Below are 22,835 nucleotides of genomic sequence, written 5' to 3' on the forward strand. Positions count from 1 at the left end.
TTTTTGACTAAATCAACACAACCAAGACAGGAAGAAAAACCTTCTGAGTGTCACAGAATATAATACAATGCAATGTGAAGTAAAGATGCTATAGGCAAGAAACTTCACAAAGATGATGAAATAGAGACAAATGTTACAGAATAAATTTAGCTCTAGCAACAAAACTGCAATGTAACAGAGTTAAACTGTGTTGTGGATGGCTTATTTTTATTCTATTTTGCTCTTCAGCCTAAGAATTGGCTTAAGCATCTGAAGGCCTATGTCGAGGGAGGAGCTGCGTACTTCAACGCATTTCACATTTTTAGTAGGTGAACATAATTTCAAAATGTAGCAGTTATCACAATAAATGACAAATTAACTACAAGTGGTAAAACTACTCTAGTTTAGGCAATATTGCCTGTAGGCTGAAAAATGTAAAAAAAAAAAGTAACTGGCTGTTGCAGGAATCTACTGATGTATCAGGCTATAGACTTTTGCTCTGACTTTTCCATCTAGAATTAAAACAGTTGCCTCAGAAGCCATGACGTAGATACACATTCCAAAATGATACTGTAATTTGGATGACTTCTTTTAAGTTTTATGTTGTTGTAAACTCCTTCTATATATTATTTTCTCCATAATCAATGTTTGCTAATCAATGCTTATTAATGGGGATGGAAAAAGCAGCAGAAAGAAGTATTCATATGCAGTATTTAATTCGCAATTTCTATCTCACTAAAAGCTGCAAGATTGTGCCATTCCAATGCTTCTCCACTAGAAGCTTCTAAAGCAAAGCAGACAAAAGACGTCATAGCTAGGACATTTTCTACTTAAGAGCAGTGCTCAGAAACCTATGGCTATCCATGTGTATAAATAAAGACTGTATCTTTAAATATGATCCTCGAAAAATTAAACACTTGGAATTACAGTAACATGTCTAGAAAGCAAATATAAGGCATCATGTACACCTTCAGCATTCACCCTTAATTTACCAACTAAAAATAAAACCCTTTCATGGCAGATCACTTTAGATATGCTCGAACTACCTTCAAGTGTTTTGGTTTTACGTCACAAGCAGCAAAAAAATAAGCCATATTTATCAAAGCCAGAAGGGGGTGCTCTGAATAACTGAGGTGGAGGGTACTGAACTGAGCATTTGCCTTGCACTACTAAAGAGGTCAAAAGCATGCTGTCTTGTTTTCATTTGGGAGCTCACTTAACTTCATGTTACCATGCCTTTTTTACAAAAAAACAAACAAATAAGCAAGCAATAACAACAAAAAAAAAAAAAAAAAATCTGAAAGCACTCCTTTTAGGAAAAAGGAAATGCTTCGGTTTGTACTATTGTCATCACAAGGGCAAATTAATTTGTGACAGAAAGCTAGCAACACGACGACCTGACAAGTGTAAATTCCGGTTTACGTATTCCACGTTTCACAAGCTGTTTAAGATACTAACAAGGAGATACAGGAAATGCGAAAAAGCCAAAACGCCGATTTTACGGGTTTTACCTACACAATGCCTATTCTGACATAACTAGTTCAGATCTTTTTAATGTGATTGTCCAGAGTTGACCCCTTATACCGAATTGTCCTGAAACGAAAGAAAAGGCCCTACTTCATTCTGCCAAGTGTAACACAGTATTCTCCTCTCTGCCAGCACTTTGGTGCATCAGCCACCCCCCACCCAACACGAGAAAAAGATACGCACATTCCAATCAAGCCTCTCTCAGCGGGGCTCACCCAGTTCCCCCCCTCCGTCCCTCCCTTCCTCCCTCACCCCAGGCCTTGCCAGGTTCCCACATCACCTCTGATTTTAGGTTTCATTTTGTTGTAAACAGCAAAACGAAAGGAGAAAGCTTCCAAAGCGAGGATCCTTACCCTTGAAATCCCGCCATGCGCGCAAATAAGGAGGATGAATTGTTTTTCCTTTTTTTTTTTTTTTTTTTTTGATGGGCGATGAAGGGGGAGGGGGGAAGAAACAAAAGCCTACACCGAGCAGCGGCTAAGCAGCGGAGACTGAGGGAGAAGGCGGAGACCCTGGTGGAGGAGCAGGGCGAGCGTCAGCCATGTTGTGTGTGTGTGTGTTGGTCCAGTATTTACAAACCTGCAGCTGCAGCAGCGCTTGGAGCCTGGGAGAGAGAGGGGAACGCAGGGAGGGAGAGGGAAGGGAGGAGGGAGGAAAGGAGCGAGGGAGGAGGGGAAAGCGGCACAGCAGACAAAGGATCGCAGCAGCGCAGAGCTAGCGGGGCGCGCACACACCGCGCCGGCGCTGTCTCCCGCGGCCCCGGCTCCCCCGCCGCCCTCACGCCCCCCTCGTCCCGCTTTCCCGCCTCCACCTCCCCGGGGAAAGGCTGATCCGCCAGCAGCCCCTCGGCGGGCCCCTGCCCGCACACAATAGCTCCGCAGCGGGGAAAGGGGGAGGGCACCGCTCCCCTACGGGTGGATGCGGCGCGGGGCCGTGCCGGGGGAGGGCGGCAGAGCCCCGGAGCCCGGAAGGGCGGGGGGGGCGGGTTGCCAAGCAGCCAGGGAGCTTGCGGGGAAAGGGAGAACAGAGACGACACCTCCAGACCGGAGCCTCCGCGGCCCCGATGCCGCCCGCGGCTTCCGGGCGGATAGGGCGGGGGATCCACGAAGTGAGAGGCCCGAGGGAGGCGAGGCGCGGCCGGCCTGGGAGCGCCTGTCCCCCCACAGCGACTCCCTCGGGCTCTGCCCGGTACTGGGCCGGGCCGGGCCAGGCCAAAGGAGGCGCGACGGGCTGCGCTCCCCCCGTCCCCTCCCTCGCCCCGGTCGCTCACCTGCTGGCGGGGCGGGCGCCCGGGGGTGCCAGGGCTGCCGCTCAGCCCCTCCCAGCCGGGCCGCTCAGCTTCTCTGCGGCGGCGGCAGCAGCGGCGGCGGGCACGGCCGCTCCCCTCGTCTCGCTTGTCCCCCTCCGCCGCCGCTGCCTCCAACTCGCCTCTGCCACATTTGGATCCCCCTCTCCCTACGCGATCTCCGCCGCCAGGATAGAGGCCTCCTCACCTTCCTGCCAAATAGTGAGCCACCCGCATCGCACCGTTCAAAACACAGGGCCGGGGCCCGCCCTCCTCCCCCGCGCTGGCCCCCCCGGCAGCACGCAGGCGCACTGCGCCGCCCCGACTGCGGCGGGCAGCCCCACCCGGGCGGCGGCGCGGCCTGCGGGGCGCGGGTGGCGCACGGTGTGCCCCAGGTCACTCTTCAGCCCTCAGTGGGCACAGGGAGCCACCGAGCCATCTCTGCATGTCCTGTGCTGGGAGGGACCCACAAGGATCATCGACTTCAGCTCTCAGCCCCGCACGGGACATGAGTCACACGACGTGCCTAAGAACATTGTCCAAACGCTTCTTGAGTTCTGCCAGGGTTGGTGCTGAAGAAGGTCAAGAGTGCGGTGCAGCTGCCAGAAGGCAGGCTAGCACTTAACCTGAACAGGGAATATATTTGTAAGTAATACAAGTGAAGAACTGCATTTTGTATGAAATTGTCTTTCATTTTAAGAGAGGCAATATTACTGGGGGAAAAGGTGTAGTTCCTTCAAAACTTAATGGTTTCCCTGAAAACATGATCTATGCAATAAGGACATGAAAAAAGGTGGGGAAGCCTTCAAAAATCCGTGCTGAACAAAAGCAGTAGTTAAAAATTCTTTCCCCCTCTTGAAGGGCTGTCCTGCATGCCCCTGGCAGGCTGAGGGACAGTACTTGAGGGAGCAGTAATGGAAAATCTGCACGTAATCAAGACTTGTTCAGCAATTGACAGACCATAGGAAGATGCCATCTTTTCAACTGTTGGCATTAGATGCCAGGACATCTAGGAGAAAAACAGTACATTTCTTAATCCTCATGGGGAGTATTTGCTAATTTATGAAGCGTGCATGATCTAGATGGAGTGGAACACAAGGAAGAAATTTGGTGAGCCGTACCAGTGTAATATGTGATGTAAAGTAATTCATGCTTGTGTGGAAAATATATAAAATAAAAAATGTAAAATAAATTATACATGTAGCAAAAATCCAAAGAGCCTCAGACCAGGGCCAGCCCAGAGACAGATTACCACACAGAAGCTGTGAATCTCCTGGTGGCAGCCGGAAAGAATGCCTCGTTAGCAAGTGAAAATACGTGGCTGGTGCAGAGATGGGCTTCCCCCAGAACCATCTGGAACACCCAAGAACGATCAGCACTTGATAAGTATCATCAATCAAGATAACCAAAGTCCAAGAGCATACATCTGAATACGTGACTTCTCCTGACATGATCAGCGCCTGCCACCACCCAAGACACAGCAATTGTCCAGCCCTGTACAGTGAAAAGAGACTTCATGCATATGCAGGGTAACAAAAGGAATGGGGGCACCTCTGCCTCAGGCAGAAAAAACTGTATAAAGCAACCCTGCTGGAAACTGCATTTGTGAGCAGAAGGAGGTCAGATGTGATAGAGGTTGGATCCAGGTTCACCCACTGCCGATCCCGGGCTTGACGCTGTCTCTTTGGCTGCAGCTTCCAAGGACTGTATTTTCGGTTGCAAAAATAAAATCTTTCGCTATTATTATTAATTTGGCTTTCTTGCTGATCATCTATAACACCAGAAATTTTCGGATGAAACTGTCTAAGGCATTAATTAGGGGACGAAAAAAAAAAAGTAAAATAATCTGGAAATGTATTGATGAAAATATGATACAGTGTCATCAAATCCTAGGCCATCATTTTGGTAAATCATTAAAGCACAGACCTCTAAGATCCATTCATACTGTCACACTGATTGCAAAATGGGAAACATCAGTAAGATTGTTACCTTCTGACAAATTTGTCTAATAATGAAAGCAGGTGGATAGCTGATCTGCCATAACAAATCATACTGGTACCCTTTTCTGAAGCAAGGCTTGGCAAGAAATTAAGTCAGCTTGGGGAAGGGAAGATTTTGTTCAAAGAATGGACATTTGGTATTTCTCAGTTCAACAGTAGCAAATGCACCAGGTAGTATCCAAGTTCCTAAGTCACACTTACAGATCACATCATTCATGAAGTCTGTGCCTGTGACAGAAAGTAAAGTATGGGTATGTGAAGGTACAGACACACATAACTTTGCTTAAAATTATTATTGGCAGAACAGGAGAAGAATCATATTTTTAGTTTCTCCTTTGTTGTTTTCACATCTCTTAATTTCATCCAAGGAACTGTGTCCCCAGTAATTCCTATGATAAAAGGATTCTGAGATTCTGAGAGATTATTTATTTGTAGTAGTTCCATCAGAAGTTTTCCTTTAAATTGTCTCCTTCTTTTCGTCTGTGAACCAGGGAAATAAAAAGAAGGTGAGGGAACATTTCGAAATTCCCTGCTAAAAAACGCACAAGGTTGCAAGTTCTTTTTGCAGTCCTGACGGCCTTGGTGAACTGTTGTTTGTGCTTCTAACTTTTTGGTTCCATTATGGTGGAAAGCCTTCCACTAGAGCTTGTCAAGTATAACATGACATAATGTGGCTTTTTTGTTACAACATAAGACAAAGAAATTTTAATTCCTGAAGACCACTCTTCATCTGGCTTCCTTAGGAGTACCTTAAGAGTCATGAAGAGCGCAATTTGGCACCATCACATTGTGAACTCAAAAAGCAGCTTAATTCAGTTATTAGCATTTTGGTTTTTTTTACAAAGTGTTGTACAAAAACTTCTTGGAGTTTTTAATACTCTAAATGTTGCCTAGTTTCTCTGGGAACAGAATGGCTGAAATCTCCCACAAGCTCTGAAGGCTGTTGGGATGCTCTTGGTAGGAACCAGGTTCCCTCCAGTTCCAGAAACATTTTCTATTTCAACATCCTCCTAGCGTAGGAATTATCAGCAGTCAGTCCTGAAGAAACAAATTGATTATTGACTTGATGGTAGAATCAAAAACTCTTGGAATCCAAGTTGCTTGTTGTGAATTTGAAAGGGAAATGTCACCTTGCCTCTGAGCCTGATTTTCAATCCACATCCTTAAATACTGGGATTAGTCAGCCTGTTGTTTTAATTTTCTTTAAGGGACTAAGGGGACTTAATTGCTGTATTAAAGCGTAGCTTTAATTGACACTCTGGTAAATTTGTCTGTTCCAAGCTAGTTGTTATAAAGCTGATATAGAAGTTATTTAGAATTAAAGGAAACAGAGGCCTCCTAGTGTGTTTACTGAATGACATAGTTGCAACATTTGTGTATTATCATGTCGACAGGAACCAAATATCTGTCTTCTAACAATTTAAGTAAAACAACAATAAGTTTCAAATATTGGTGATCTATATTAAAACTTGTCTTTTTAAAAATTTATCTATGTATGCATCAGATAATGGTGAATAAAACTCAGCCTAAAGAGATTCTCCAACTACTACAGAACTGAAGCTCAGGATCTATCAGAGATGTCTATCATGTGCTAACAGAGAGAGCGACCTCTGATCAATGTGTTTAATTTCTAGGCTTACAGTAAATCTGCTTAAAATTGAAACATATTAAAAGTTAAAAAAGATAAATGTTCAAAATAAACTAAATTAGAACTTCAGTTTGAAGCAAAATCTAGAAACTAACTGAAAATTTGGAGGTTTGATAGGGAAGTTTTGTAGCTAAATTAATTATTTTTCTTATAGCTCAGTCTCAATTTGTGATTACATTTTTCTTACTATTGACAAAATCCTTCATTTTTACTGGTGTAGTTACATCCTTTTTATAAGTGAATGAGCTATTACTAAGTGTCAAAGAATGATAAATACTGAAGGGGAAGGAGTCTAATGTGCTTGGAGAGAAGAATCACAGATACTAACCGGACATTCTTTTAAAACAGATAAATATTTCTGTCACATAAGATGAGATCCTGCTTCACAGACTTACTTTGGTCACTGCAAGGGAGAATGCCAAATGGATCATACTACTATTGCAGAAATTTAAACCCTTCTCCTCCCACTCTTATATCTTCCCTCCTCACTTTCATACACATATATCCAAAATAAGTAGTTGTCAGCCTTTTGCAGAACAAAGTATAGCATTTTTCCACTGATTTCCATATAGGTAGAAGAAATGAATCTCTATGACAGAAAAGGAAGATACTTCAAAATACACTTTTTGTTCATGATTTCCATTATATGGGCTTTGAAACATGAGAAGTTTGATTAACAACTTGTTTTGCAAATATATGACAATCATTTCCATTCTGGTAATTTTTATTTTAAAGGAGTTACACAAGCACTTGAGATTCATGTGGTCTCTGTGCTATGTTCTTTAAAGCTTTCCAGGGGAACCAAACAATAATATTAAAAAAGTACACAGCAGGAAGAAAAAGAAAGAAAACCACTGTGACCAATCTTGGGAAAAAAGGCATGTCACCTCAACTTATTAATAGCCTTCAAGCAATATAGGAAGACTGTTATTTCAAAGATTTAGTACTGAAAGGAGAAGAAAAATTATGAAATACTTCTAAGAAAGGCAAATGTGTTTCTATGCAAGAAGAAAATACAATGTAGATAATCTTGTGTGATTTTCCTTCCAGTAGTGTTGGATTAATTAGGACTTAAAAAGTATTTTCCAGTTGCATTATTAGCATATCACATTCTGTTTCAATTTTTCATAGTATTTACTATGAAAACTTGTACTTTACTTGTAACTTGTACTTTATGTTTGTTATTTTCATTTGTTCATTCACTTTTTATGTGTATGGTCTTCATTACTTAATTTTTTTTTTGGCTTTAATTACAGCCATGTCAGTTCAGATGTGTTTGCTAATTCTTACGCATGGTTAGTATAAAGAGGAAAGTGGACTTTACGGTGTTCTGTATTGATACTGAAGATGCAGTCTGTACAAAACTTGGTAGGATGAACATTTTAGTGGTCTTAGCTGTGATGGTCTAGGGATACAAATCAGTCTGTTTTTATAGTGATACTTATCCAGTAAGCTCTGAGTAGGACAATAAACATGAAAAGAAATAGCAACCTGTGGACTACTAGGTACACTTAAACCCAGACATAACACATCCATCTTCATAAAACCTGCAACCTTCTAAAACATATCCATGCATAAAAGCCACAGTTACTTTGTACTCAGCTGCACTTGCAATAGAACGTGAAAAGAAATTAAGAAAGAGTAACACAAGGAAAAAGTAGCTTGCAAGGCTCAGCATGGAGAAAAGAATTTAAGGAAAACCTATGTAAAATTAGTACAAAATGAAATGATACCTCATACAGTTATTTTATACCACTCTGTTTTGAAAATTCTATAAGAATTCATAAAATATGTTTAAAGCACGAGCTTCATTTCCCCACAGTCCTGTGACACTCATTAGGGTCAAGCTTCCTGGACCCTATACAGCAAATGGAACCAAATCACACCTGAACAGTGGATAGAAGACATACCCACAGAACTTCACAGCTATTTCAGTAGGTACCTCCCAGCACAGAAACATCAAAATATAATAATTCTATATATGTATTTAGCAGAATGTGATCCACTCCATTGCACCCATCATGTGTCTTCATGGAAACTATGTGCTGTTCTGCTGAACAAACTCTGCTTTTCACCATTGAATCAGTTGATAAAGGATGGAGACATCCATTTAGTAGTAGTAGTATTTTCACAAAATAACTGTTCTTTGTACCTTAATATTTTTCCTCTGGGGAGATTAAAAAAAATGCCTTCTAAACCACACTTGGGAGCAAACATTTATACAAGGGGACTAAAAGTTTCTAACTGAATTTAATTAAAAATTGGATTTTGACATAGTATCATAGAATTATTTTGGTTGGAAAAGACCTTTAAGATCAAGTCTTGCCACTAGCCTAGCACACCAAGTCCACCTTGTCTCTCTGTGTCACACCTACATGTCTTCCAAAAACATCCAGTGATAGTGACTCTACCATTTCCCTGGGCAGCCTGTTCCAGAGCCTGATAACCCTTTTAGTGAAGAAATTGTTCCTAATTTGTTTCTCTCTATATATGCAATCTAAAATTTCACTTCAGATATTCCCTACTAGCGCTTACTCTCCTCTATCACTTGCTATTGTTTGCTAGACTCTTTGTGCAGAGCATTGTTTTTTTCTAGTTTTTTATGTTGATGTGTACAATATTCAGTTAAATTTAGTGTAAATGTTCTTGGCATGATAGGTGCAATTTTTGTTTGGCTGCTCAAAAGATCTTAATCTAATTTCTAATCTTAATCTTGATTTCTCCCATGACTTGACTTCCTCTTGCACTGGTAGATGCAGTAAAAGAAATTTTTATGTAAGAACCTGTTAGTGGTACTGTGAATGAACATTCTTGTGGACACAATTGTCTAGATAAAGATTCTTAAGGCTTTCCTGTGCTTTTTCTGCCAGACTTAACCAAACTATGGTGTATACTGACTGTTCATATAATGAAGTTCTGTAGTCTACAGTCCAAAAATAATTGTTCCCAATCTGTTTATATTTAATAATATTATTGGAGTAGTCAGCCTGAGTACTCATCCATTTTCTGAAGCCAGTGAACAGCAGTCAGACTACATGTATTTCTAGTACACAGTTAATATGGAGAATAAAGATCACTTTGTAAATCTTGTGAAGATTTAAGGGAGAGATTCTCAGCACCTTCATTTTAAATATTTTCCTTCCCTCTTAACTCAAAAGGAAGCCATCAAAACTTAACATCTAGGTTAATTCCAGAAAGCAGATAGTTAATGATCACCAAAATCTCCATTGGTAGTATTTAGTGATCACCAAAATTGCAGAACAGTTTCTTACATTTTTTTTTCCTGAGGCTTGCCTGTGCCTTTTAAACATCTTGAATATTTCCAGGTAGTGTACACATTAAAAATTGAAATTCACATGAACATCTCACAGGTGAGTGGATCTCCGTAAAATGCATTTTCTTGCAGCCTTCCATGAATATGCATTTTTGGAATATGGTGAACAATGATTGACAAGATTTCACTATGTTGTTTCAGATCCAACATATGAATTTGTGATTTGGGGACATATCTCTTGATATCAGAGTTGATTAGTTTACTCTTTCTACTGTTTTCTATACCCCACAGAATCTATAATACAGATGGTTTCAAAGCAATCCATCATATTTTAAAAAACCACAAAGGATTGTCATTCAGATATTTTATTGTGGAAAACATATTCCTGTCTAACCAGAGTTAGATTTTCACCTCTCTTTTTTTTTTTTAAGTTCTACTTTAGTTCTCATTCACAGTGATAAAAAATATACAATATGAAATGATGCAATCATTGGGAAGAACAAATAATATGCCATGGAAATGAAATCAATATTAAAAAATACAAGAAAGTTGCTTCAAACTATTCTGGCTTGAGGTGTTAATAAATCAAATGGATCTGAAATAAGCTAGCCAGCTTACCAGCAAAGATACTGCAGAAAGAAAATTGTTCAAAAAATACTTAGGTAAAGTTGTCCTGGTTTTAATATGGAGTAGATTTGCTTTCATTGAGAAAGGAAAGTAATTTATAATCTCCGACTGTTAGGAGATGTTTAGAGTTAACTCTCAAAAAAACTTATAATTCAATGAAGTCTTCACTGCTCGCAGAAATCATAAATCTTTGCAACAGAATAGTATCTGAATATCTTGGGGGTAATGACATGATTTTTATGTAGTGTAGCAGGATTGAGGAATGTGATCCTTGAAGTTTGTTTACCTGTGGTTCCAGAGAATCGAAAGATACCATTTTGTTTGCTTAGGGAGAAAATAAATCTTTGTTACTTTTGTAGACAACTTATGAATCAGAGAAAACAAGTAACATGGATTGTCCAATAGCAGCATCAACATGCATCCTGTTTGGGAGGTGGGGATGCCAGCTGGGGATTTAGATTGCAGCTACATATGTGTCTGTAGTGGGGCTGAAGCAATTGCTACCTCTATCTTCATGCTCACTGACAGACAACACAGACAATACAAAGAATAGAAATTTTCTGTTCCCCTTGAGGTTGCTAAAGAGACCTTAAAGAGTAACTGGCAAAATAGATAAAGAAATTTCGGAGTAGACACACAGATGCAAAACACAGCTGGAATCAGTGGATAAACAGATAATAAGCGATATAAACATAAACAGATCATGAGCAATATAGTGGCTTTTGTGGCAAAGGAGGCTTGATAGTCTATGTACCTTGTCTTTTGCATTGTCATCTGAATCCCATAAAGACACCTCACAGCACAACAAGTGGCACCTGATGCTTGACAGATGACACAGCTCACGGACACACACACAAGTGCACTTGTGAGTGTGTATGATGGTGTTGGTGAAATTGGTTTTACTGTAAAATAATTAAACCTTTTCTTCTTATAAGGTCTCATCCTGAGCTTTGCAGCAAGGGTTGCAATATTATTTCAAGTATAGAGATCCATGTAGGAAAGGGAATGTTGAAAAGGGAATGAATATAAGAGGAAATTAGACTGCAGATAAATAAACTGAGGCCTCTTATGTCTGTTAGTTCACTTGACTGGAACACAGCTCCCTTAAGGCTCCTCCATTAAGTCTGAATTGTAATGAAAGTGTAGTTGAAACACAAATGCATGTTCTAGCATGATAATTAATTAAACTTTTCTAACCAACAGTGATGTTGTGTAAAATGGGGGTGCTGAATGAGCACAAAAGGGATATTGAGGTTAAAGCCCCTCATTTCACCAGAGGCAGATCCCATAATCTATCTCCAAGATACCTATTTACTTAGATAAGGCCTGTGAAAAGTTGTCAGATTACTTACACTAGAGTATATCTATTGCAGTATAACCACTTTCTTGAAAATTTGCTTTGGCTGTTCATAATGGAAATGGAAAAATGGAGGAACAATTATGTATTGAAGAGTCACTTTTGGCAGGTGAGGTAAATTCGACTATGATTTACTGAGAACCTGTTTTCCTTCACAAGTGGGGTCTTTTTTTGCCATATGTATGGTTTTGTTTTAATTATGTGATATCTAAACTTGTGCTTGTAAGCAGTTTCTTCAAGGTGATTTGGTATGTTGTAGTTTTAACCGCCCAAACACTTTGGAGAGATACACAGTGAAAGGACAAGAAACAGTCATAAATTAGAGCAGTGAAAATTCTGTCTCATTATAAACAGCGATTTGTTTCTGGTAAAGAGATCAGGCCCTGGAATCAGCTGCCCAGAAACTGGAATTTCCATCTTCAGAGATTTTCAAAACTTGACAAGTCCCTGAGCAGCTCTGTCTAAGTCTGAAGTTACTAAAAGCTCTGCTTTTAGTACTTCAGAGGTCCCCTCCTGCATAATTTTCTCTATGAACGTGTTAAGAATTTCTCCATGATCATGCTAAGAAAATTCTAGTTATTTAGTGTCTCCATTCTGGTCCAGGGCTGAGCATCCTTCTCTGTGGAGGCAATTCTGACCCTTCTTAAAAAATTTCTGAGAACTACTCATATAAATACTTGACACAGAAACATTATTTTCCTGTAAATAAGAAATATCAGGAAAGTGTCACCCTACAGTTTTCTAATAAAGTCGAAACAGTACTAATATTAAAAAAAAAAGTGTAAAAAGACAGGAAAACAAATATTGTTCAGAAATATTTCAGATCATTAAACTGGAGTCTCCCATAAATTCAAGTAAGATGTAACTTTTCCTCTGTAGATAGCTGTTCCTTTCTTCTGCTTCCTTCTAGGAAAGTGTTCACAGCAGTAGACTCTCAGAGCAAGCATTAAACTATAGGCAGCCACATTAGTTGAAGAGAAAAGATAACTTCCCTTCTGTATCGACTCTTTAATTATGAGTGTGGGAACCAGTTTCATCCTTCTACTCTGAGTTGCTTGAAACCAAGGGCTTGGGTTCACCTCATCTGATCAAGGAGCATGACATGCAGAGGAAAATAAGAAGTAATTCAGTTAATTATGTAGAAATTTTTAAAGATACAGTGCTAATGCAGTTAATTTTCATATGTTAAGTAATTTTTTTGCCGGCAGCATATAATTTTAAATTGCTGCACAAGCTCATTGAAAACACAATATCTAAATTAGAGTTTGTAATTATTTTTGAATTTAATGCAGAACCTATTATTAACACTTACAGAATATAAGGAATTATATTTTCTTCAAATCCTTGACTTCAAAAGCATCATAATCCTGTGATAAGCAGGTTTTAGTAAATGCTCAAAGTCAGACAATTCTCATGCAGGCCTAAATAATTTCAGACTTTCGTTATGTCCCTGTTGCCATCAATGCAGAAAGGTTTAAATTTTTTTAAGGTACTTCTATAGTGCTGAAGCAGCCCATTTTGAAAATCTGAGGCAAAAGTAATTTTCCTTTGACTCTTCTTTAACCAAGTGATTTGTGAATGGATGCTCTTTTCTAGAGAGCATTATTTAGACTAAACTTATAGGTTGGTGTTGGGAGGGGTGGGGGGTTGTGGTGTAGCTCTGTTTATTTATGTGTTGTTTTCTTTCCCTGCTATTACCAGATTACTCTTAGGAAAATAAAAAGGAAATACGTTGTGACTTGTAATAAGTGAATTTGTCCATAGCATAAGAAGCTGAAGTTATTTGGCAAATATTAATTCAAGATTTATTTTAAGAAAGCGTGGATAATAGACTTGTTTAAATCATTCTTAAAGTGATTTCAGGTTAAAAAAATCAAAAATCTTGTCTCTGTCCAATTCAAATTCATATTATCTGATGATCAAAGATGGCTTCACTTCCATTAATCTATGAAATATGTTGATTGTTCATTTCCCAGTTAGAGTCACGTTATGAGTATCACATGTGTGTGCATCAGAAATAAAATTAAAAATTCATGTTTCTTTCTTTATAATATCTTAAAGTAACTTTAAAAAATTAGCAATTTCTTACTGATTCTTGGACATAGGATGAGACCTATAGCAGTTTAAGAAAGCTACTCTACATAAACAAGATTTTACCAGAAACATATTTTTTTTCTGGGACTTCTGAGGAACTGTAAGCAAATAAAGATTCATTAACAGCCAATAAAACATATGGAAGTCACATATAACAGCAGCAGACAGTCTCTTACTGCATACAACGTGAAATAAATATGTAAATTCAGTACTGAAAATTGTGCTGTTAAGGTTGGGAATTTACCTTGGAATCTCTTCCAGTCTGAATTATTCTATGATTCTGTGACAGCGAATCAGCCTATTGGTGAGCTAATTTCACTGGGTACACTTAATTTGCAATAATAAACTCTAGAGAAATCTTGGGCCACCTTGCAGATGAATACCTCTGAAGAAGTTTAGTGACAGTGAAAAAACATCCCAATGCCTTTTATCTGCATATTATTTACATACAAATACCTAACATTTAATATGTATGTGGACATTGTTAATAGCGAATTAATAATCTGTGTGAGGAAAACTTTTTTTTTTCTTTTTTGCTTTTTAAGCTATCTTCTGCCTCCTGCTTTCAGAAAACCTTAGCTTATTTCTCAGATACTCTCCCAATGTCCTCCGGTCCTCTTAATTCCAGTTAGCCTAGAAAAGACAAGTTATAGCTATACAATATAAAGCTTTGCTGAGCTTCTCAGCACATTGGAAATAGATATATTATCTGGCATGAACTAATGCATTTATTAGTATATAATATTTGTATCATAGCTATGTAATTTACATGTACATAACTAATATACTGTGTAATAATACCTGTGTAATAAGCTCAGGCGACTTAGTAGGTAGGTTATGCATTCTATAAGTTACAGTTATAGCAAAGGTTCAGCAACGTGGAGTGATGGGTTCTGCCCTTGTGTCACAGCTCCAGGCAGTGCTGCTGGCTGGGGTCAGAGTGGCTGGAAAGCAGCTCAGTGGAAAAGGACCAGGTGTGCTGGTTTAGTGGCTGAACACGAGCCAGCTGTGCCCAGGCGGCCTTCATGGCTATAAAGAAGGCCAATGGCATCCTGGCCTGTAGCCAGCAGGAACAGGGTAGTGATTGTCCCCTTGGTCTTGGCACTGATGAGGCCACACCTTGAATCTTACCTTCAGTTCTGGGCCCCTGAACCCATGAAAAGCACTGAAGTGCTGGAGTGTGTCCAGAGAAGGGCAATGGACCCGGTGAAGGGTCTGGAGCACAAGTCCTCAGAGGGCAACTGGGGGAGCTGGGGGTGTTTATGCTGGAGGAGACCCAAGGGTGATCTTTCTGCTCTCTGAAAGGAGGTTGTAATTAAGTGGGCATTAGTCTCTTCTGACACATAATGACAGAACAGGGGAAAATGGCTTCAAGTTGTGCCAGGGGATATTTAGATTGGATATTAGGAAAAAATTCTTCCTTGAAAGAGTTATCAAGCACTGGTACAGGCTGCCCAGGAAAATGGTTGAGTCACCATCTCTGGTGGTATTCAAAAGACATGTAGATGTGGTGGTTAAGGATGTGCTTTTGTGGTGGACTTGTTAGTGTCACACTCATGGTTGAACTCAATGATCTTAAAAATGTTTTCCCACCTAAATGATTCCATGATTCTGAACTATAGATGAGAGATTGTATCTTTGGTAACAGCTTTAAAAACAAAATCTTCAAATATATGTCTGTCTCCTAAACCTACCTTCGTTTACATATGGTTTGTAATCTATACTATGTAGTAAAGAGCATACTTTATGAGTTAACAATAGTATCTAATCCCTTCCATTAGTAGCAGATCAAAGTTTCATCTTGCAAATTTTTTTTTTTTTAGAGTAGGTGTTGGCATGAGACAGCACCATTGTTTGTCACGTGTAAGATTACTCACTGCAAACACGTCCTCATCACCTCATTGTTTCCCAGATCAAATTGATGCAGAAGTGTCTGGCCAGGTGTATTGGATTTTCACCCCAGTAGTAAGAAGATGTACTTTTTCCATGGCTGATATACTAAACCTCTACCTCCTTTTAAAACTAATGTGAGTTTTATATCAATGTGTCTTTTAATAATTTATCATTTTCGGTCTACAAGTTGAGTAATCTGGCCAACAAATTCATATGTCGCAGGAAAGTAATCTTCTTACACCTAGAATAGAGAACTACTCTTATAATTGTATTAATGAGAAACAATTGTGTCAGTTCACAGTTAATTTTTGTGCCTTTTTTTAAAAAAATAAAATAACTGTAGAGAAAATTATAGAGTCTTGCACTGTTCCTGAATTATGGAGAGTTAACTGCTTGAATTAATCATCAAGACTTGAGTAAGAAACAGCCTTTCTATAATATGGAGAGATCGGAGAAGTTTCATTCATTTGAAAAACAAGGTCTCAATACTGCTCCTTGATTCCATTTTTGTATTCAGCAGTTGTTTGATGATAACATGATAAAGGACAGTAACATTTTCAGTAAATTATTCAGTAAATATGCATTGAGAAGGACTGGAGGGGTTTGGATTTAACTCATACTCCATTTTCTCAGGAAGGGCCTAAAGGCTTGAAAAGTGCTTGCACAACAATGAAAGTTTATGACCAGTGAAATTGCACAACTTTTACACTCAGGATGTCCACAGACTATTGGTAAGCTCAATAAATCTGACAAGTCTACAGGCTGTCACTTTGCTGGACAGTCAAAAATTAATCTGAACTTGAAAGAAAATTTAAAAAATGAGAGGGAAATATCCTGTTCGCATCTTTTATTCTTAGAAGATCCTTCAGGACTGGTTCAAATTTAGCTGAAGCAGTGCTGTTGCCAACTGGTCCTGCCTTTTTTCACCCTTCCAATGTGCACTCCTCCTTATTAGCCTGTGTTGGATCTAGTAACAGTGAAGTTGTGTGGTGTGTGGGAGCTTCATTTTCACTGAAAACATATCAGTACAAAATACAAAGTTTTTTATTTGGATCATCATACTGGGAAGGGTGGGGAGGAGACAAGAAGAAAAATAAATGGTTAGACTGCTCCTTCCAACAGCAGCTGTGTATCTGGTTCATTTAACTCCAAAACTGCATGAAGAGAAGAAGGAAAAATATCTTTTTGGACAATATTTTGAATAAATATGCATTTACCAATGTGTCTTTTATTACAATATGCTGAATTTAAAGGAAAGAAAAAATACTTGTATCCCGGAGCAAATATTTGTGACAGCATATAGTGCTGCAAAAAAACATGTAAATAACTTGACCTAATTATGATCAGTCCACTCAGGGTAAGAAGCCTAAGAGCTGAATCAACATGGTGAAAAATGAGATATATGTTTTTCTTGGATTGGATTAGCCTTGTTTATCTGTAAGGAATTTTTAATTAGCTGTTAGACATTTAACCTAACTGTGAAGAATGATTTGCACAATTTGCAAATATTTGCTCCAAGACATAATCATCTCCACTTAGATGCAATTACATCTATTTTGGAAATAATGGACAGCCTTACTGTGGAGGTCATTAGTGCTTTTCCATGTCATACATAGTAAGATCAAAAAGTATATCTAAAATAGAGTTTCTTCAGACAGAAGTCTAAGGAATTACATATTTCTGAGTACAGAAATACTCGATTTTAATGTTTTCAACTGCTGCTCTTGGAAAAACGTAATATAAAGGAAAAGTACACAATTTTAAAATATTTATTTACTTAGATATTTAACTTACCTAGCACATCAATCTAGCATGGTCTAATCTAATCTAAATACTATTACAATTTTGTAATTATACTTAGGTTTACATGCACTTATTTCAAAAACAGTAAATTAAGACCCCACATACCAAATTACCTGGTCTCATTAAGAGAATGGGAATTTAGCAGAAAATGAGACCCCTTGAGTTAGAGATGGCCTTCAGGGATCAGAAGGCCTGGGTGTGGCTTGATTATAGCCAATTTAGCACTGTAAGTCCAGTCAATTTCAAAAGAAGAATTAGAAGCATAGGTGCAGTTCACCAATCCAACATTATAGATAGGTCTGGTTGTGCTCAAAAAGCAATGTTCACAGTCCAGATTCACAACAATGAGAAGCAACAGAAGAGCACGTTCAGAATTGCCAGTGATAAATGCACTAAAAATACAGAAAAAGTACAGTGTCACATCAGAAAGTTTTGTGAGAGATATTCTAATAGTGGTGTGTATATATATATATAAAAAAATTAATATTCTCAGGTGTGCTACAATGCAATTTGAGGTGTAAACCTCACCTAAGGCCATCCCTTCAGGAGAGGATAAAGAGGAGAGACACTGTCTATCTGTCAATGCCAAGCAGATAGAGATATTTTTCCCCTCCAGCAATGTTTTCCTCCTCCAGACGTTTTTTTCCCCCTCCACGTGTTTTCCCCAATCTGGCCTTTTCTGCCCTGAAGCCCACCTTTTATACTATAAATTTTGGCCGGTCCCTAGGGGATGGAACAATCACATGGGGCGGGGTTTGACTTTGGTCATACATGCGTCACACAAATTAATCTATTAATGCAGCTTAATGAGAGTCTCAGTTACTTTTAGTCAGGATTTATAGTTGACAAAAGAGGTAGAATAAACACTTTGGTCCTCCTTCACATACTGAGATTGCAGAAAAGGCTGCGTGACCTTTTTCAATACAGTACGGTACAGCAGGTGCCATATTTTTGTATTTTTTCTGTGCCTCACTGAAACAACTTCGGGTGGGAGTCTCCACTCCAGACATCATTCTGTTGTTAAGCCCTGCTTGAGCCAGAAGCATGATAACCAAATGGCCCAGCTCATGTTTTCCTCAACCAGCTTCATCAATTCTTTGCTTGTCTTAAGGCAACACTGTACAATTCTGATTATTTACCACACCTGGGAACAGATTTTATAATCCCACCAGAAATCTATCAAGTTAATAGGATTTTCATTTACTGCAGAACTCATGTTTATACTCTGTTCAAACTTACTAATGCTAAAAGTGAATGATTCAAAAACTTGGAAATAAATTCAATTATACTGGATAACCACCATCCTACACTGAAACCTGTCAGGACTGCTTCTGTTGTGTAATTACCTTAATGACCCAGAAAATAAATACCAGTTCAGGTGATGTGATAAACAAAGTATCAAATCTCTTGCTTCTTTGTCCCAGTGGCACTCTGCTGTATTCAGCATGGTGCAATTTTTTTTTTGTACAACATTAGTATTAAGAGTTACAAATACAATATCTTTTCCAAGTACTGCAGGAAAAGGATAAATGGGATCAAGTGGTAATACATTGTACTTTGTCTTGTATGATTTTCAGAGGCCCTCTCTGCTGCTCTCTCACTCCTCCTCAAGACAGCAGGAGGAAATAAGATGGAAAAGTCTGAGATACAAGCTGTTTAACCAGAAAAGAAAAAGTTGCAAATGGAATCAAAGCAAAAAATAGGAATTATTCACTACTTCCCATTGTCAGGCAGATGTATGTGCATTGCCTTGGAAGCTAGACCTCAACTCACCTAGGCTTGCTTTGAAAGCCAGCACCTTAACACCTCCTGATTCTCCTTTTCCACAGTTTTATTGCTGAGCAGAATTTCACACCATTCAGGCTATCTCTTCTATCAGTTGGAGACTGTTGTCCCTTGAAACTCTTGCCCAGCTGCTGCCTACCCTCCTTTGGTAGTTGAAGGCTGGTGGAGAGACAACCCTGATGCTGTAGACCAAACACTGATGTGTTTTCAGTACTGTTCTAATCACAAATGCAAAGTTCATCACTATAAGGGCTGCTCTGACAAAAACCAGCTCCATCTCAGCCAGACATTGTACATACATACTCTTCCTTTCTCTTCTGTCCTATATTTTAAGTGTCTGCATAGACCAAGTTTGATTTGAAATATGTATTTTCATTGTGTATATAATTTTGTGTAGTGTATTTCAGAAATTATGTGTTTTGAATAGTGCATAAATACTGTTTACAGATGAGCAAAGTTTGACATATTTTGGGATTACTGAGAAATGTGTGACATCAAAAGTAAGATGAAAAGCTCTGCTTTATCCATAAGTTACATTCAGAAGTATAGACAACATAGAAATCTCAACTTCACAGTCCCTTTTCCAGCTGAAGGGACAATTTTTCTCAAACATTAAGATGACTTGCCATGTGATTTTATTCTGCATAGGATATGTTTATGTCAGCAAGTTACTGAGGATAACTTTGCAGTTAGATTTGAATTTATTAAAAGGACTGACAGAAAAAATGATGAACAAATGATATAATTTCTAGTGTCAGACAATAAGATGTCCATGAAATCCTAACTGATTCTGTGAATGTAATATTCTGTTAGTCAAGGCTAAAACTTGTCGGTTTTGTCCCCCCACTGTTATGACAGACTTCCTCTCCTCTATTATTATTAATGCATTCACCTTTCCATGAAAATTGTTACCTACAGCTGAAAATTAATTTGCAAAATTCTATTCACATTGCACACACTTTGTGCCACCTTTTGCTTTTCCTGTCAGAGTCTAACATCTTTTGCTTGTAGCAAAAGCTACAGGCATAGCTAAATGCAGCTTAGGGTGATGGACACATTTGTGTCTTAATGCTCAAGTAGATATATGAATGCAAATTCCTGCTTGAATGGTCTCACACAGGGCCAAAGTGGCCAAGTGCCACTGTGGAAGAAACAAGTGAGAAATCAAGATGTAAGTTGCTTAGATTGCAGCAGATGTGGTATTATTTGGGGAGCGTTAAAAACTTGGATGAAGGTTAGCACAGAAATAACTGAATTAAGAAGGTGGTGGAATCACATAAACACTGAAGAAATTTGCAAAAGAAAAATGTGTCTGCCAAGAACAAGCTAAGTACAGTGTAATGGTTTTTCCCAGACAAATACTCTACAGTTCAGTGAAAAATGTTTGGAAAAGTAGAGAAAAATTTTAATGTTGTAACACAAGAGAAAAGTGATGCAAGTGATTTAAACAGCCTGCAAAGTGTTACTGCAGTGTGTTTTAGACCGTTCTGAAATGGCATGAATGAAGTAGTCAAGGGTAGCTCCAGGGAGATCAGGATGGTCTCCGCTTAGGTGGCTGTCGAGCAGATTTCCACTGTTAGTCACTGAAGGGAACTTTTGTGAGCCTCCCTGCATTGGGATTTTCAACGGGGCTTTAGTTTGTCTAACTCTATGACTGTGTTCACCAAAAATATCTACAGGTATTATAGCTTGACAGCAAAAGTATTGATGAACTTCATGGTGAAGATTTTCCAGCAAGCTTTATTTTACATAACTGAAATAATTGCCCTTATTAGGAATGGATACAATAGTGCTCCTGAATGCCAGACAAAATTATATATATATTTGCATTTTTATATTTTTATATTTATATATCTGTATATATGCCTATGCTGGAAAAACAGATAGCTGTTTAAAAAAAAGGAGGGGCTGGTATAGAAATTAAATCCTTGTTTTCACACAAACACCAGAAAACAGAAGAAAGGAACCCCAATAAACAACTTCAGGAATAAATTGGAAGAGAAGCAGCATTTACCACTTGAAGCCAGATTGGTTGTGAAAAATCATACAGCAAAAGGATCAAACTATCAGTCCTGCATTCAAATGTTATCCTTAGTGTATAGTCATTAAATCTAGAAATCCACAGAGACATGAGGAGATGCAAATTCATATATGTATATGCTGATCTGAATTACCTGCTCTTTGATCCAATGACATCTTTCTCTTTTAAGAATGTTTAGAACCTTAAAACATCTCTATTTGTTTCAGAGGTCCTACTACTGTTCTGCCTCTTGTGGGGTATATATGTGCTGTTGAGCAGAATAACTCTATCAATACTTTTGTGATGACTGGTCTTTATCTTTAGTTACAGCCTTGCCCATTCTTTTATGTGAGAAGAGTTTGAGTGTACCTTGTCTCTAACTCCAGAGTGATCAAAGCATGTCTAGGGATTGTGGGGAAATTGAAAAGACCTAACAAGAAGAAACATCCTTGTAAATGACAGTAAGGCACTGAATTTCGGTGGAAGTTGCTGAGGACATTTTGCATTAAATATGCTGAAAGTAATAGACACACAATTCACATTGTTATGAGAAATCAAAGGAGGTGTCTGATGCTTTTGAATATCAATCAGAGGAGCACAAAGGACAACTGCAGCTCATGTCTTCTATTTTAAACCTGGCAAAATAATATTCGGCTTTCTTTTCTATAAGCAGGTACTCACAGCTTCTAGCTAGTTCGAATAAAAGCTTCCACAAAAGTCTATAGCATGAAAACAAGACAGAAAAAAAGATAAAGTGTAGTACTATTAAAATGAAAAATTTAGTCCACCAGATTGACTGAGTAAAATCCTGGATCCATGTCAGATTTGGGAATTTTGCCAAAAATTTTAATAAGGTAAAAATTTCACTACTTGCATTGTATGATAGAAGAGAAAGAAAAATGAGATTAAATTTAAAGAAAGAAGGGAAAGAAAACTCATACACATATTCAGCTCACATGTAAATTGACATGGCTATGGATTTAGTGAATATTGACAACCATTATTATTTATCAACATAATTAAAATATTTTAATGGAGCTGTAAATATTTTATCCTATTTGTACCTGTATTTAGGGAGTAAAACCAAGGCAAACTTGGATTGATGACTTTCTGTGGGAGCAGTTTTGTCCAAGTGTGATATGAGAGTCTGGAGATTGAACAAGGATTAATGTTGAAAGAAAATGTAGCAGAAATTCTGGTAATCACCCTCTGTATTCAAGAATGTTGTTGATAAGGAATACTGGTGTATATGTGAATAGAATATCATACTGAGTAATTTTTGTCTAAGTGGATGGATATTTTTCCTTGAGTATGCTATCAAGCCCTGGAAAATTATTTATTTAAATCATCTGCCCATTTTAAGACATATTTTCAATGTGAATAGAGTGCCTTATTTCCTGTGTATGATTCACAAATGGCTACTAGTTTACAAGCTGCAGGATGATTACAGCAGCAGAACACACTGATATTCTTCCTAGCTACACTGTTCCTTCTCCAAAGTTTTTTTTTTAATCTGCTATTGTTTTGACAGTATGCTGTTATC

At 38.5% G+C, this 22,835-nt stretch overlaps 1 protein-coding gene across 3 annotated transcripts in view; it reads right to left on the bottom strand.

Annotated features, from left to right (window-relative positions):
* SPIN1 (spindlin 1) overlaps positions 1–3,064 on the bottom strand; it is a 62,742-nt gene extending 59,678 nt beyond the window's left edge. Inside the window, exon 1 of one of the 3 annotated variants that reach the window (XM_030969293.1) lies at positions 2,777–3,064. The gene's annotated coding sequence lies outside the window, so the exon portion shown is untranslated. The other 2 variants (XM_030969295.1, XM_030969294.1) reach the window with 2 other exon arrangements.
* Between the last annotated feature and the right edge of the window lie 19,771 nt (positions 3,065–22,835).

This window comes from Camarhynchus parvulus, chromosome Z (genome assembly GCF_901933205.1).
Source record: "Camarhynchus parvulus chromosome Z, STF_HiC, whole genome shotgun sequence".
In the NCBI taxonomy this organism is placed as follows: Eukaryota; Metazoa; Chordata; class Aves; order Passeriformes; family Thraupidae; genus Camarhynchus; species Camarhynchus parvulus.